Raw genomic sequence first — 12,461 nt, forward strand, 5'->3', positions numbered from 1 at the left:
TTCTTGTCTACTCCAAGAACGAGACTGACCACGAAGAGCACTTAAGGATAATTCTGGAACTACTGAAGAAGGAACAACTGTATGCTAAAGTCTCGAAATGTGAATTTTGGCTTCGCGAGGTTCACTTTTTAGGACATGTGATCAACGAAAATGGTATCCATGTCGATCCCGGTAAGGTAGAGGCCATCAAAAACTGGGAAGCACCTAAGACTCCGACTGAAGTGCGACAATTCCTAGGACTGGCCGGCTACTATCGGCGTTTCATCGAGGGATTTTCAAAGATTGCTCAACCCCTCACCGCTTTGACTCACAAGGGCACTAAGTACAACTGGGGTGACGCGCAAGAATCCGCTTTCCAACTATTGAAAACCAAGCTTTGTAGCGCCCCTATTTTAGCCCTCCCCGAGGGAACGGAAAACTTTGAGGTACACTGTGACGCATCTATACAAGGTCTCGGTTGTGTGCTGATGCAACTCGAGAAGGTTATAGCCTACGCCTCTAGACAACTACGGGTTCACGAGAAGAACTACACGACCCATGATTTGGAACTCGGAGCTGTGGTGTTTGCTCTTAAGATATGGAGGCATTACTTGTACGGTACCAAGTTTACCATTTACACCGACCACAAGAGTCTCCAACATATCTACGATCAGAAAGAGCTGAACATGCGACAGCGTCGTTGGGTCGAGCTGCTTAAAGATTATGATTGTGCCATCAAGTACCACCCTGGCAAGGCCAATGTGGTGGCCGACGCCCTCAGCAGAAAAGAAACAGAAAAACCCAGACGAGTAAGAGCATTGCAACTTACGATTCATGCCAGCTTACCCGATCAGATTCGCGATGCGCAACTGGAAGCTTTGAAAGATGAAAATCTTCCATCGGAACTCATGCGGGGCATGAACAAGCAACTTGAAACCAGATCGGACGGGGTCCGATATTTTGAGAACCGGATTTGGGTTCCACGATACGGAGAGTTGAGAACTCTAGTGATGGACGAAGCTCACAAGTCCCGATATTCTATCCACCCTGGCTCAGATAAAATGTATCATGATTTAAAGGCACTTTACTGGTGGCCGAACATGAAAGCCGACATTGCCACCTACGTGAGCAAATGCTTGACTTGTGCCAGAGTCAAGATTGAATACCAGAAACCATCTGGTCTACTGCAACAACCGGAACTCCCAATGTGGAAATGGGAGCACATCTCAATGGATTTTATTACGGGTTTGCCTAAGACACCGACGGGATGCGATACCATCTGGGTGATCGTTGACCGGTTGACTAAATCGGCGCACTTCCTAGCAATTAAGGAAATAGACAAAATGGAAAGACTGACTCGAGTATACATGAAAGAAGTGGTGTCTAGACACGGAGTGCCTGTCTCGATCATTTCCGATCGAGATTCTCGTTTTACCTCACACTTTTGGAAGTCGCTGCAAAGCGCACTGGGCACACGTCTCGATATGAGTACAGCATACCATCCTCAGACGGATGGGCAAAGTGAACGGACTATTCAGACCCTGGAGGATATGTTGCGTGCATGCGTTTTAGATTTCGGAAAAAGTTGGGAACCCCACTTACCCTTGGTAGAGTTTTCGTATAATAACAGCTACCACGCAAGTATTAAGGCAGCGCCGTTTGAAGCGCTGTACGGACGGAAGTGTCGATCACCACTCTGCTGGGCAGAGGTGGGTGACAGCCAAATCACTGGTCCAGAACTGGTACTCGAAACCTCGGAAAAGATTGTTCAAATCCGAAATCGCATGGCAGCAGCACGGGATCGCCAAAAGAGTTACGCCGACAAGCGCCGAAAACCTCTCGAATTTAAAGTGAACGATCGGGTGTTACTCAAAGTCTCACCTTGGAAAGGTGTAGTTCGCTTTGGTAAGCGAAACAAACTCAACCCACGGTATGTTGGTCCGTACCGGATAACTGAGCGCATTGGTCCGGTGGCGTACCGACTGGACCTACCAACAGAACTCAGTGGCGTACACGATGTATTCCACGTATCAAATTTGAAGAAATGCCTATCTGATGAAACCCAAGTAGTCCCTTTGGAGGAACTGCAAGTTGATGAACAGTTACGGTTCATTGAGGAACCAGTCGAAGTTTTGGATTGGGAAACCAAAACACTCAAACACAGCAAAATTCCAATCGTTAAGGTTCGTTGGAACTCGAGACGTGGACCGGAGTTCACGTGGGAACGCGAGGATCAAATGATGAAAAAGTATCCTCACCTTTTTGAAGGGCTAACCAAACACCGAAAACCGCGAAACCCGGCAAACCGTCAAACATCACCGGAGGTATGAACTAAATTTCGGGACGAAATTTCTTTCTACTAGGGGATGATATGACAAACTGAAAATTTTTCTTACTTTTTCAGACACTCATCACGACTTGACTCAAATTTTCGGGACGAAAATTCTTTAACATGGGAATGATGTGACAATCGTCAATTTCAGGTTAACTCCGTTAACTCAACTCCGTCAATTCAAACTTTAAGATCGTTGAATCTATAACGTACACTTCATTACATTTAAACTAGGGTTTAAATGACGCGTAACACTTACTACATGTGTAGTCTTTCGGGATTTGCACCGAAACGCAAACGAGTTGACGCAAACGATTGATAAATAAACGATAAACGTAAAAACAATAATTATGTGATTATTATGTGTTAGGATTATGTGCTATGTGATAAAACTATGGTCATGTTAACTTATTGGGCAAGTATGATGGAATGTTCTAGAAAAACAACACTTGGAAAGAAGAGGGACTAGAGTGTAACTTGTATTATTATAAATACATCACTAATAAACAAACCCTAACTTATTATTAACCTACAACCCTAAATCGGCTCTCTCTCCCTCTCTTGATCCATGGCTGCCGTCCACCTTCATCACACACACACACATCAATCAAGAGATTAATCCAAGAACTAGGTGCTAGGAAGGTATACTTGATCATCTCTTACCTCCTTGTTGTGTAATTTTGATGTTTAATGGGTTGTATGTAAACCCTAACTCAGCCGATTATATGTATGTATGTGATCAATATGATAGTTGTTAGTTGGATAATAGATTGATAACTAGATTGATGTTGTTGCATGATTGATTGTTGTTCTTGATTTGAATTAAAACACAAACCCTAATCTTGTATGTATGGTGTGATTTATATGCATGGATAGTAGTTATGGTGTCTAGAGGGTTATATGGATGCATGATAGTTCATAGATTGTTATGATGTTGAGTTTTGATGTGAACAGATTCTGGACAGAATATATATACGATGTTTAACTGACTGTAACGAAGTGTAAACGTGAAAATTGATTGAGATTGTGAGTACTGCAGTAAACTAGGTTGAGTCTAGTTTCTATAAAGTATAAATTCGTAATTTTTGGATAAGTGGAAGTATACTTTTATGATTTTACAAAAACGTGATGCAAAGCTGAGCTGTTAGACCTGCTGTTAGGTTATATTGTAAATTCTATATCTCATGAACTACGAGGCCAATTGGGTTGGTTCCACTTCTGGAAGTTGACTCACTGAGTTAGGAACCAAACCCAAGTGTTCTTGCATTTATTGGATTTTTCGTTTACCGGGAATTGCAAATAACATTCTGTTGTGCATGAATCTGACTGATATGAGTTTACTGTAGTGTTTTGATCATTATGAGAAATCTATATGGAATAAAAATAATATAAAATATGTTCTGGAAACCTAAGACATGTATGTTTCAGTGGTGATTTTTGGTGAATTAATTGAGATGATATGATCGGTGAAATAGTACAATCTTTCAAGTAGAAATTCTGTCACAATGAAACTAGCTGCTGAGTTGTATAGGAATGCATGAAATATGATAGTTTTTATATAATTGTGGTATTTTGACCAAAATACCCTTGCGGGGAATAATTGCTAGTTGATTGCCATGAATTGACCAAATTGACCTTATGGGGAATAATAGTTAGTTAGTCTTTGTTTGTTGACCAAAATGCCCTTACGGGAATAATTGCTTGTAAGTATGTTATTAATACATGACACGAAAGTAATTGCTCACTCGTGTATCGTATCACAATTGTACTTGTTTAAATCACACACGGTTCACAAACGAAACACGAAACATGATACGTGCATAGGTATTATGTGCCGAGTCTAGAGACTCGTTAAACGTTCCGATACTTAGAAAATCTCTTTGTTATTTTAGAACGCTAGAGAGTTTTCTACGACGCGCATCACTCGGTGATCTAATTTGGAATATTCTTCGCAAACAGTGAGTTCACTTACCCCGCTCTTTGAACTGTTTTCAAACGTTTTTCACTTGGGGGAGATAACATACTCCGATAAACGCATTTTTGAGATAAACACATATTTAAGATTTTGTTATAAATTATATATATCACTTGTAGAGGCTAAGCGGCACGTAACCCTTGAAGTCCCACGCATCGAACCGGTTAATATTTGGAATAGCGAGTCACTGTTGAGTAGTACTACTGGGTTTGACAAACCCCACCCGACGCTAAGCTCAACTGGAGGTTGAGTGGGTGTAATTTTTGGCTAACACTTACCATGGTCTGGGTTGACCTGGTGACGGGCACTTGATAAACAGTCAGCTTCGGTCTCGAACCACTTAGTAATACTTGTTGTATAGATTAGCTACCTATCGATATATAATTTGACATAACATTATCTGGTAACACTTAAACGCTGTAACGTGGTTACACACTTAAACGCTGTAACGTGGTTACACACTTAAACGCTGTAACGTGGTTACACACTTAAACGCTGTAACGTGGTTACACACTTAAACGCTGTAACGTGGTTACACACTTAAACGCTGTAACGTGGTTACACACTTAAACGCTGTAACGTGGTTACACACTTAAACGCTGTAACGTGGTTACACACTTAAACGCTGTAACGTGGTTACACACTTAAACGCCGTAACGTGGTTACGCAAAACTTTTAAACGCCGTAACGTGGTTACGCAAAACACTTAACGAAAACGCTGAACTCAAACGCTAAACGATTTGTCTTATATAACTTGTGAACTCACCAACCTCGTGTTGACCCCTTTTAGTATGTTATTCTCAGGTAGCCGAGGCGGGCGCGCGGTTTAGGAGCATGCATTAATTGTTAAACATCTTACTCTGCAAACTTAATTTTAACATTTATATTTGGTTTTAAGTCGTCCTGCGTGACGCAACTTTTGAATTAAGGTTTTACGCTTCCGCACTTATTTTTCATTTGAACGTTTTCTTTGGTTTGGTTATAACTAATGATTCCGATCCTGCCAGTTCACACCCTCTGACGGTAAAACTCCGTTAGTGGATTTTGAGGGTGTGACATCTGCCATGTAAGCTTGATTTTCTCCAGTCACTTTCTCACTTCCAGCAGTTTCGATGTTCACCAAATTGGCCTGTTCGAACACTTCTTCAACTTGCAGATTCCAATTGTATTCCCCGTTCTGTCTGGATATCATAGCCCTATTCTCGTTACTTCCCCCATTCGGTTGTGATGGCCTGTTCTGACTACGTTCTACTCGTTCATTAGTGCATTCCTTCGCAAAGTGTCCATTTTGTTGACAGTTATAACACCGAACCTTTGACTTATCAAAACCTGGTCTTTCACCAATGAATTTTCTACCAGTCTTCTTCATAAACCTTTTAACTCTTCTTACTATCATCGCCATCTGCCACTGCAGATCCATCTCCTCCAGATCATCAGCATCGATCTGATCATAGTCTTCGTCTAAAGTTGCAGGATCAACGATTTTACCTTTAATGTAATTTTCGTAAGAAGCAATGAAAGATGCATAGAGAGCAAACTGCTGTTCAGCAGATTTAACACTCATGGGCATCTGAGAGTAGTTGTTGTTCGGAACACTTGAAGAAAAACTACCCTTGGTTGTTTGAGGTTTAGAAGTATTTGTTCCACCAGCTACGAAACACACATCACCATCCATGTTGAGAGTTACATGACCTTCATGTGTTGAGTTAGCGCCCGAGTCTCCCTTTGAGTAGTAAGCAGATGATTCTGACTTCGAACTTGAACTTGAATTAACTTTCGCACCATACATTCCCGGATCCTGAACCTGATCAGTTGGTGTCTCTTTTCGAACCATGTTAAGTTCAAAAGTTCGTAGTTTGTTGACTGCTGTTTCCAAGTCATAGTCGGCAAACTCTTTATCTTCTCTCATCAAGACAGTGTACATCTCCCATTTCGGTGGGAGAGCATCAAGAAGTTTTTCTACGATCTCCTCTTCTTTGTAAGCAATTGAATAATTGCTGAGTTCGGTCATCAGGTGATAATATCTCGTGATGATATCATCAAGTGATTCATTCTTCAAATACTTGAACACCGAGAATTAGGTTTTGAGTAGCTTAATCTTGGATGCACGTATCCCCACATTACCTTCAAATCGGTTTTCAAGTGCTTCACATAGCTCTCTAGCGGTTTTATATTTCCTGAAGGTGTGAAGAATCTCTTGTGGAAGAGCCATTGTTATCGCAGCATGAGCTTTGCTTTCAGCCTCATACATCTTCTTTTCTTCCTCTTCCATCTTATTGTATTTCTTAATTTGTTCACGACCCTCATACAAAGCCGTTGGTGGAATGTATCCATCTTGAATGCACACCCACATCTTAGCATCTTGATATTTAACATACTGCTCAAACCGATCTTTCCAAGCCACGAAATCGGTTCCCTTAAGCATTTTCGGTGCCTTAGTAGCTGAACCTGCTTCCACCTCCATTTTTACCAGTTCCGTAATATTTATGGAAGTCATCTTTGGAAGAAACATAAACGAGCACTCAAAGTAACCAAAAATAAAAATTTTATTCTGAACAGCACTGTAGGCGAAGTTAAACTTAACTTCGCTTAAGTCTTAACTTCGCTTGATTTCTCAACTTCGCCTGATTAAGTTAAGCGAACTTGTGAGGTAGGCGAAGTTGTGGATAACTTCGCTTGAGATAAGCGAACTTGTGAGGTAGGCGAAGTTGTGGATAACTTCGCTTAACCTTATATCTTCGCCTAAACCCTACAAACAGTAGCGGCAACTTCGCCTGATGAACACGATGATTTTGCAGGTTTGATTTTGACGTTTTGCGAGGTATGCGAAGGTGTAATGGGTTGTTTATGATGGTGGGAGGTGAGTAGGACACAAAAATTCGGTATATTAACGTAAACTCGTCCCGCGAATAGTCGAACGGAACGATTTCTACACCCACGTGATAATCCCGAACCACACAATCACGAGCAAAAGCTCTGATACCAATTGAAGGTTCCCAGCCGGATCTACACGGAATATCTCGTTCTACGTAGGTGCGGAATCCCTACGTAAGACGATACGAGCGTAGAAGACGATATACGTTAAACACGATCAAACACACGTTACAATAAACAAAGACACGTTGTATTGCAACTGGAAACACGTGATTCACTGATCACCGATTACACAAACTATGAACAACTGATCTCTCGATTAATTTCACAAAACCTAGCCGTAACCTAAACTTATAACAGACGACAACTTCGCCTAACATGTTTAGGCGAAGTTGTCACTAACTTCGCTTGTTCCACAAGTTCGCCTATATAAGCGAACTTGTGAGACAACTTCGCTTAATCCAAAATACAAAACAGACTAACTCGATTACAGACACTCTATACTGAACTACTGACATCATGTACCAACAAGTACCAAACCTCTCTTAGAGTTCTCCATCTTGAACCTTTTAAGGATTTTGTCTATGTATGCACTTTGGTTGAAACCTATCAACCACCTTGATCTATCCCTATAGATCTTTATTCCCAAAATATAGGCGGCTTCACCAAGATCTTTGATGGAAAAACAACTTTCAAGCCATGCTTTTACACCTTCCATGGTTGGAATGTCATTCCCAAATAGTAGTATGTCATCAACATACAATACTAATAAGGTAATGATGCTCCCACTAGCTTTCTTATACACACAAGCTTCATCACCATTTTTGATGAATCCAAATTTCTTAACTTCTTAATCAAAACGGTGATTCCAACTTCTAGATGCATACTTTGTTAGGATGTTGTGGATCGACAAAACCTTCGGGTTGAACCATATAGACATCTTCCTCAAGATGCCCATTTAGAAAAGCGGTTTTGACATCCATTTGCCATATCTCATAGTCATAATGTGCGGCTATGGCAAACAATATCCTAATAGACTTTAGCATTGCTACGGGAGAAAAAGTTTCATCATAGTCAACCCCTTGAGTTTGAGTGAAACCTTTTGCTACAAGTCTTGCTTTATATGTATCCAAGTTTCCATGCATATCGGTTTTCTTCTTGAAAACCCACTTACTTCCAACCGGTTTGGAATTAAGAGGTGGTACAACCAAATCCCATACTTGGTTGTCATGCATGGATTGCATCTCTATGTTCATGGCTTCAAGCCATTTGTCACAATCGGATTGTGACATTGCAACACAGTATGTGGTGGGTTCATCCGAATCTACCACATAGCATCCATCCATGAAAAATCCATATATTTCGGGTGGATGTCTAATTCTACCGGATTTGCGAACGTTTAGTGTGTTTTGATCAACCATTTCATCATTCACAACAACCTTTTGTTGATTGCTAGTGTCAACCAAACGTGTATCGGCTTGTGGTTCTCGATCCTCCTCGAGTTCCACTGTTCTACTATTACCTTCCATAAGGAACTTAGTTTCCAAGAACTCGGCCTTTCGAGCAACGAACACTTTTTGCTCGGTTGGGTTGTAGAAATAATATCCCATGGAGTCCTTGGGATATCCTACAAAGATACACTAAGTGGACCGACTTTCAAGTTTGTTTTGGGTGTTGTTCTTGACATAAGCCTTAGAACCCCATACCTTTAAATATGTTAATGATGGAGCCCTTCCATTCCATATTTCAAAAGGTGTCTTGTCCACTTTCTTGGTTGGGGCCATATTTAGAATACGGGCCGCGGAGAGCAAAGCGAAACCCCAAAATGACAGAGGCAATGTACTTCTAGCCATCATAGATCGAACCATATCTAATAGAGTTCGATTTCTCCTCTCGGACACACCATTGTCTTGTGGTGTTCCAGGTGGAGTAAGTTGTGAGATGATCCCACAACTTCTAAGATGATCTTGGAAAGCATCACTTAGGTATTCACCTCCTCTATCCAAACGAAGTACTTTGATGGTTTTATCGAGTTGGTTTTGTACTTCATTTTGGAAGATTTTGAACATTTCAAAAGCTTCATCTTTGTGTCTTAACAAGTACACATACCCATAACGACTATAGTCGTCAATAAATGTAATGAAGTATCTTTCACCATTCCTTGTCATTGCCTTAAAAGGACCACATATATTCGAATGTATGATACCTAATAAGTCTTTTGCCCTTTGGTTTGTTCCACTAAAGGGGTCCTCGGTCATCTTTCCTAACATACAAGACTCGCATTTATCGAATGAATCATCACTTGATTCCAAAAGACCATTCTTTTGAAGTGTATGTATGCGATCTTTGTTTATGTGACCAAGACGACAATGCCAAAGATAAGTCTTACTCAAATCCATTTTGAGTATTTTGGTGCTTGATTGGTACGACATGTTATCATGAACTAATTCATAAATGCCATTAGATGGCATTGCTTTAAAATAAAATACATCATTCATGAAAACATAAATACAATCATCCATAAACTTAAAATCATAACCATATTCCTAGTCAAACTAGGAGCATACAAAACATTATTTAAAATAACTTCCAAACCATTTGGAAGCTTCAAAATGTAGTCCCCTCGGGCTTCGACAACAACCTTTGCTCCGTTGCCCATGAAGAGACTAATATCTCCCTTCTTGAATCCTTCATTTCCTTTGAACCCCTGCAACAAATTGCAAATATGAGTTCCACATCCGGTATCCAATACCCATGTGTTAGAGGAAATAATATTAAGATCAACATGAATCATGAAAGTTGTACTCGAGGTTTGCCCCGCATCCCTCTTAGCTTTCAACTCTTTTAGATAGGTTGGACAATTCCTCATCCAATGCCCTATCTCCCCACATCCAAAACACGGATCCTCCGCGCAAACCTTTGGCTTCTTTTCTTTTGGTTTGGGTGGTCCCGCTTTCGCCTTTCCCTTGAACTTAGCCATGACTTGTCCCTTACCTTTGGCAACCTTTGCCTTAGGTTCCGGGTGATGCCTTTTCTTATTGCGTCCCTCATTGATCGTGAGAATGGGTAAAACCTTTTTACCCATTCCCGTCTCGGCCGTCTTGAGCATTGCATGAAGCTCACCAATGCTCTTGTCCCACCCATTCATGTTATAATTCATAACAAAAGTCTCAAATTTCTTGGTTAGCCCATTTAGGATCAAATCCGTGGCTAACTCGTTTGAGACGCGACAATTAAGGCGCTCAAGACGATCAATGTGGCTTTTCATCTTAAGCACATAGGAGGAAACAGATTAGGTTTCTTCCATACGACATGCATGAAGCGCTCGAACCGTTTCGAAGCGTTCCACCCTAGCTTGTGTAAGGAACATTTCCTTAAGTTGGGTGATCATGTCGTATGCCCCATGAAGTTCAAAATCCTTTTGAATTTCGGGAATCATAGTTCCCAACATGAGGCAAGAAACTTGCACGGAATCCTCATTGTGCTTTACCCAACTGTTATAGTTATCGGCATCGTCAATGCTAGGTTCTTCGGGAATAGGCTCGTTTATCACGTAATATTTCTTTTCTTGCTTGAGAATGATTCTCAAGTTTCGATACCAATCCATAAAGTTGGTATAGTTTAGACGATCCTTATCGAGAATAGATCTTAGTGATAGGTTGTTAACGGGTGGAATAATAACGTTAGGTGGATTGTTGATTGCGGCCATCTACAAATATAACAAAGCTCAATTTTAGTATTTTCGATATCAATAATTAATTTTAATCGTTAATACCCTTCATGTCTCCTAGAAAATTAATGATTAAAATCTAGAACCCAACGTTACATTCAAATAGTAGTTAGGTGACCTTTATCCTACTATTTAAATTAACAAGGTTGTCAACGTTTGACAATTGCAACCCTTTGCAACTTCTAGTTTTATGGGATCGGTTAAACATCTTATGTTTAGTTGGCATGTTTAATCCCATCAACACCATTGTATACCATGCTTCGGTGACCCTATTCACATGGTTTCCAATTTAAGTCGTCCTACTTATACACACGTGTGAGTTTAAATATACAAGTGGTTAGGTGACCTTTATCCCACTTATATGGTAAACCCACCTCAAACTCCGAAGTTTCCTCCAACATGGTTAGGTGACCTTTATCCCATATCGAGTTCCCAAATGATTCGAGTGTTGTATAAAAGGATGGGGTTCGACTTATTTTATAAAAGGGATTTTAGTTTTCTAAATTCTAGATTGGAAAAGCTTTTATGTACCTTTCATTTACATGCATTCAAATGTATGGTATTAAGTTGAAAAACCCATTTTCAAAATTCCTATTAATAAAACCCATTTTATTATGAAATCATCATACTTTAATAAAACCAATTTTTATTACCTAACGATTTCTAAGGAACCAATTTTATGCTAGTTGTTGATTTTATGTAGTTAGCAAACTGTCACCCCCCGACTAGCACAATGCGGAAGCGTAAAACGGGAATGTAACAGACACCTCTAATATCAACACATTGTTTATAAAGAAACTTTACAAACTAATTTACAATATATTACATTTCTTCGTTCTATCATTGTTTTACAGTCTAGGTGGTACAAACAAAACTAGTTCGTTACCTAAAGTTCTTACTACTAACATCCTTGCCTCTATTCACATAGCATCAACCGCACACCTTGGGCAAATAACAGATCACCAAATCATTCCGATTTAGGTACACCTGAAAAGCAGTTTAAAACGGGTCAACTACTAGAGTTGGTGAGTTTCACGAGTTTCAAGAAATCAGTAATGAGTATTCACAAGTCAGCACTTGTAATCATGAAATAAGTATGTATGTATGTAAATGATGTATGTGATGTAATTATGCTAAGCTACAGTGAAGCCTGGACTGTTCGTGCTGCGTGCCTCCATTTCCCACGCTCAATCAACCACTGTGGCCCCTTTCCGCCCACAACATGCCCCGGTAGCTATGTCTAACACTACATAGATGGTTCGTAAAAATATGGACATGTGCAAACGGGATAATGTCTCAACAACCGTGCTGGCCCCGCCTGGGTTTGTCAAACCAATAGTACTATTCACAAGCCACCGGCTCGAAGTTAATCACTGTGATCGTGGGGACTTTCGTGTGTTAGCACTTAGATAATTCACATCATCACATGTTTCAGATAAGTATATAGATATAAGCAAACATACTTTTCACCCCAAAAGTTCGTAAAACAGTTTAAAAGTGGGGTCATGAAACTCACGGTTTAGTAGATATTCAGTACTGTATCAGCTTGTGGTTTGTTCGGTCCGCTATCA

Source organism: Bidens hawaiensis, unplaced genomic scaffold (genome assembly GCF_021521415.1).
Source record: "Bidens hawaiensis isolate Kalapana, Puna unplaced genomic scaffold, B.hawaiensis_p1.1 tig00019220_1, whole genome shotgun sequence".
Taxonomy (NCBI): Eukaryota; Viridiplantae; Streptophyta; class Magnoliopsida; order Asterales; family Asteraceae; genus Bidens; species Bidens hawaiensis.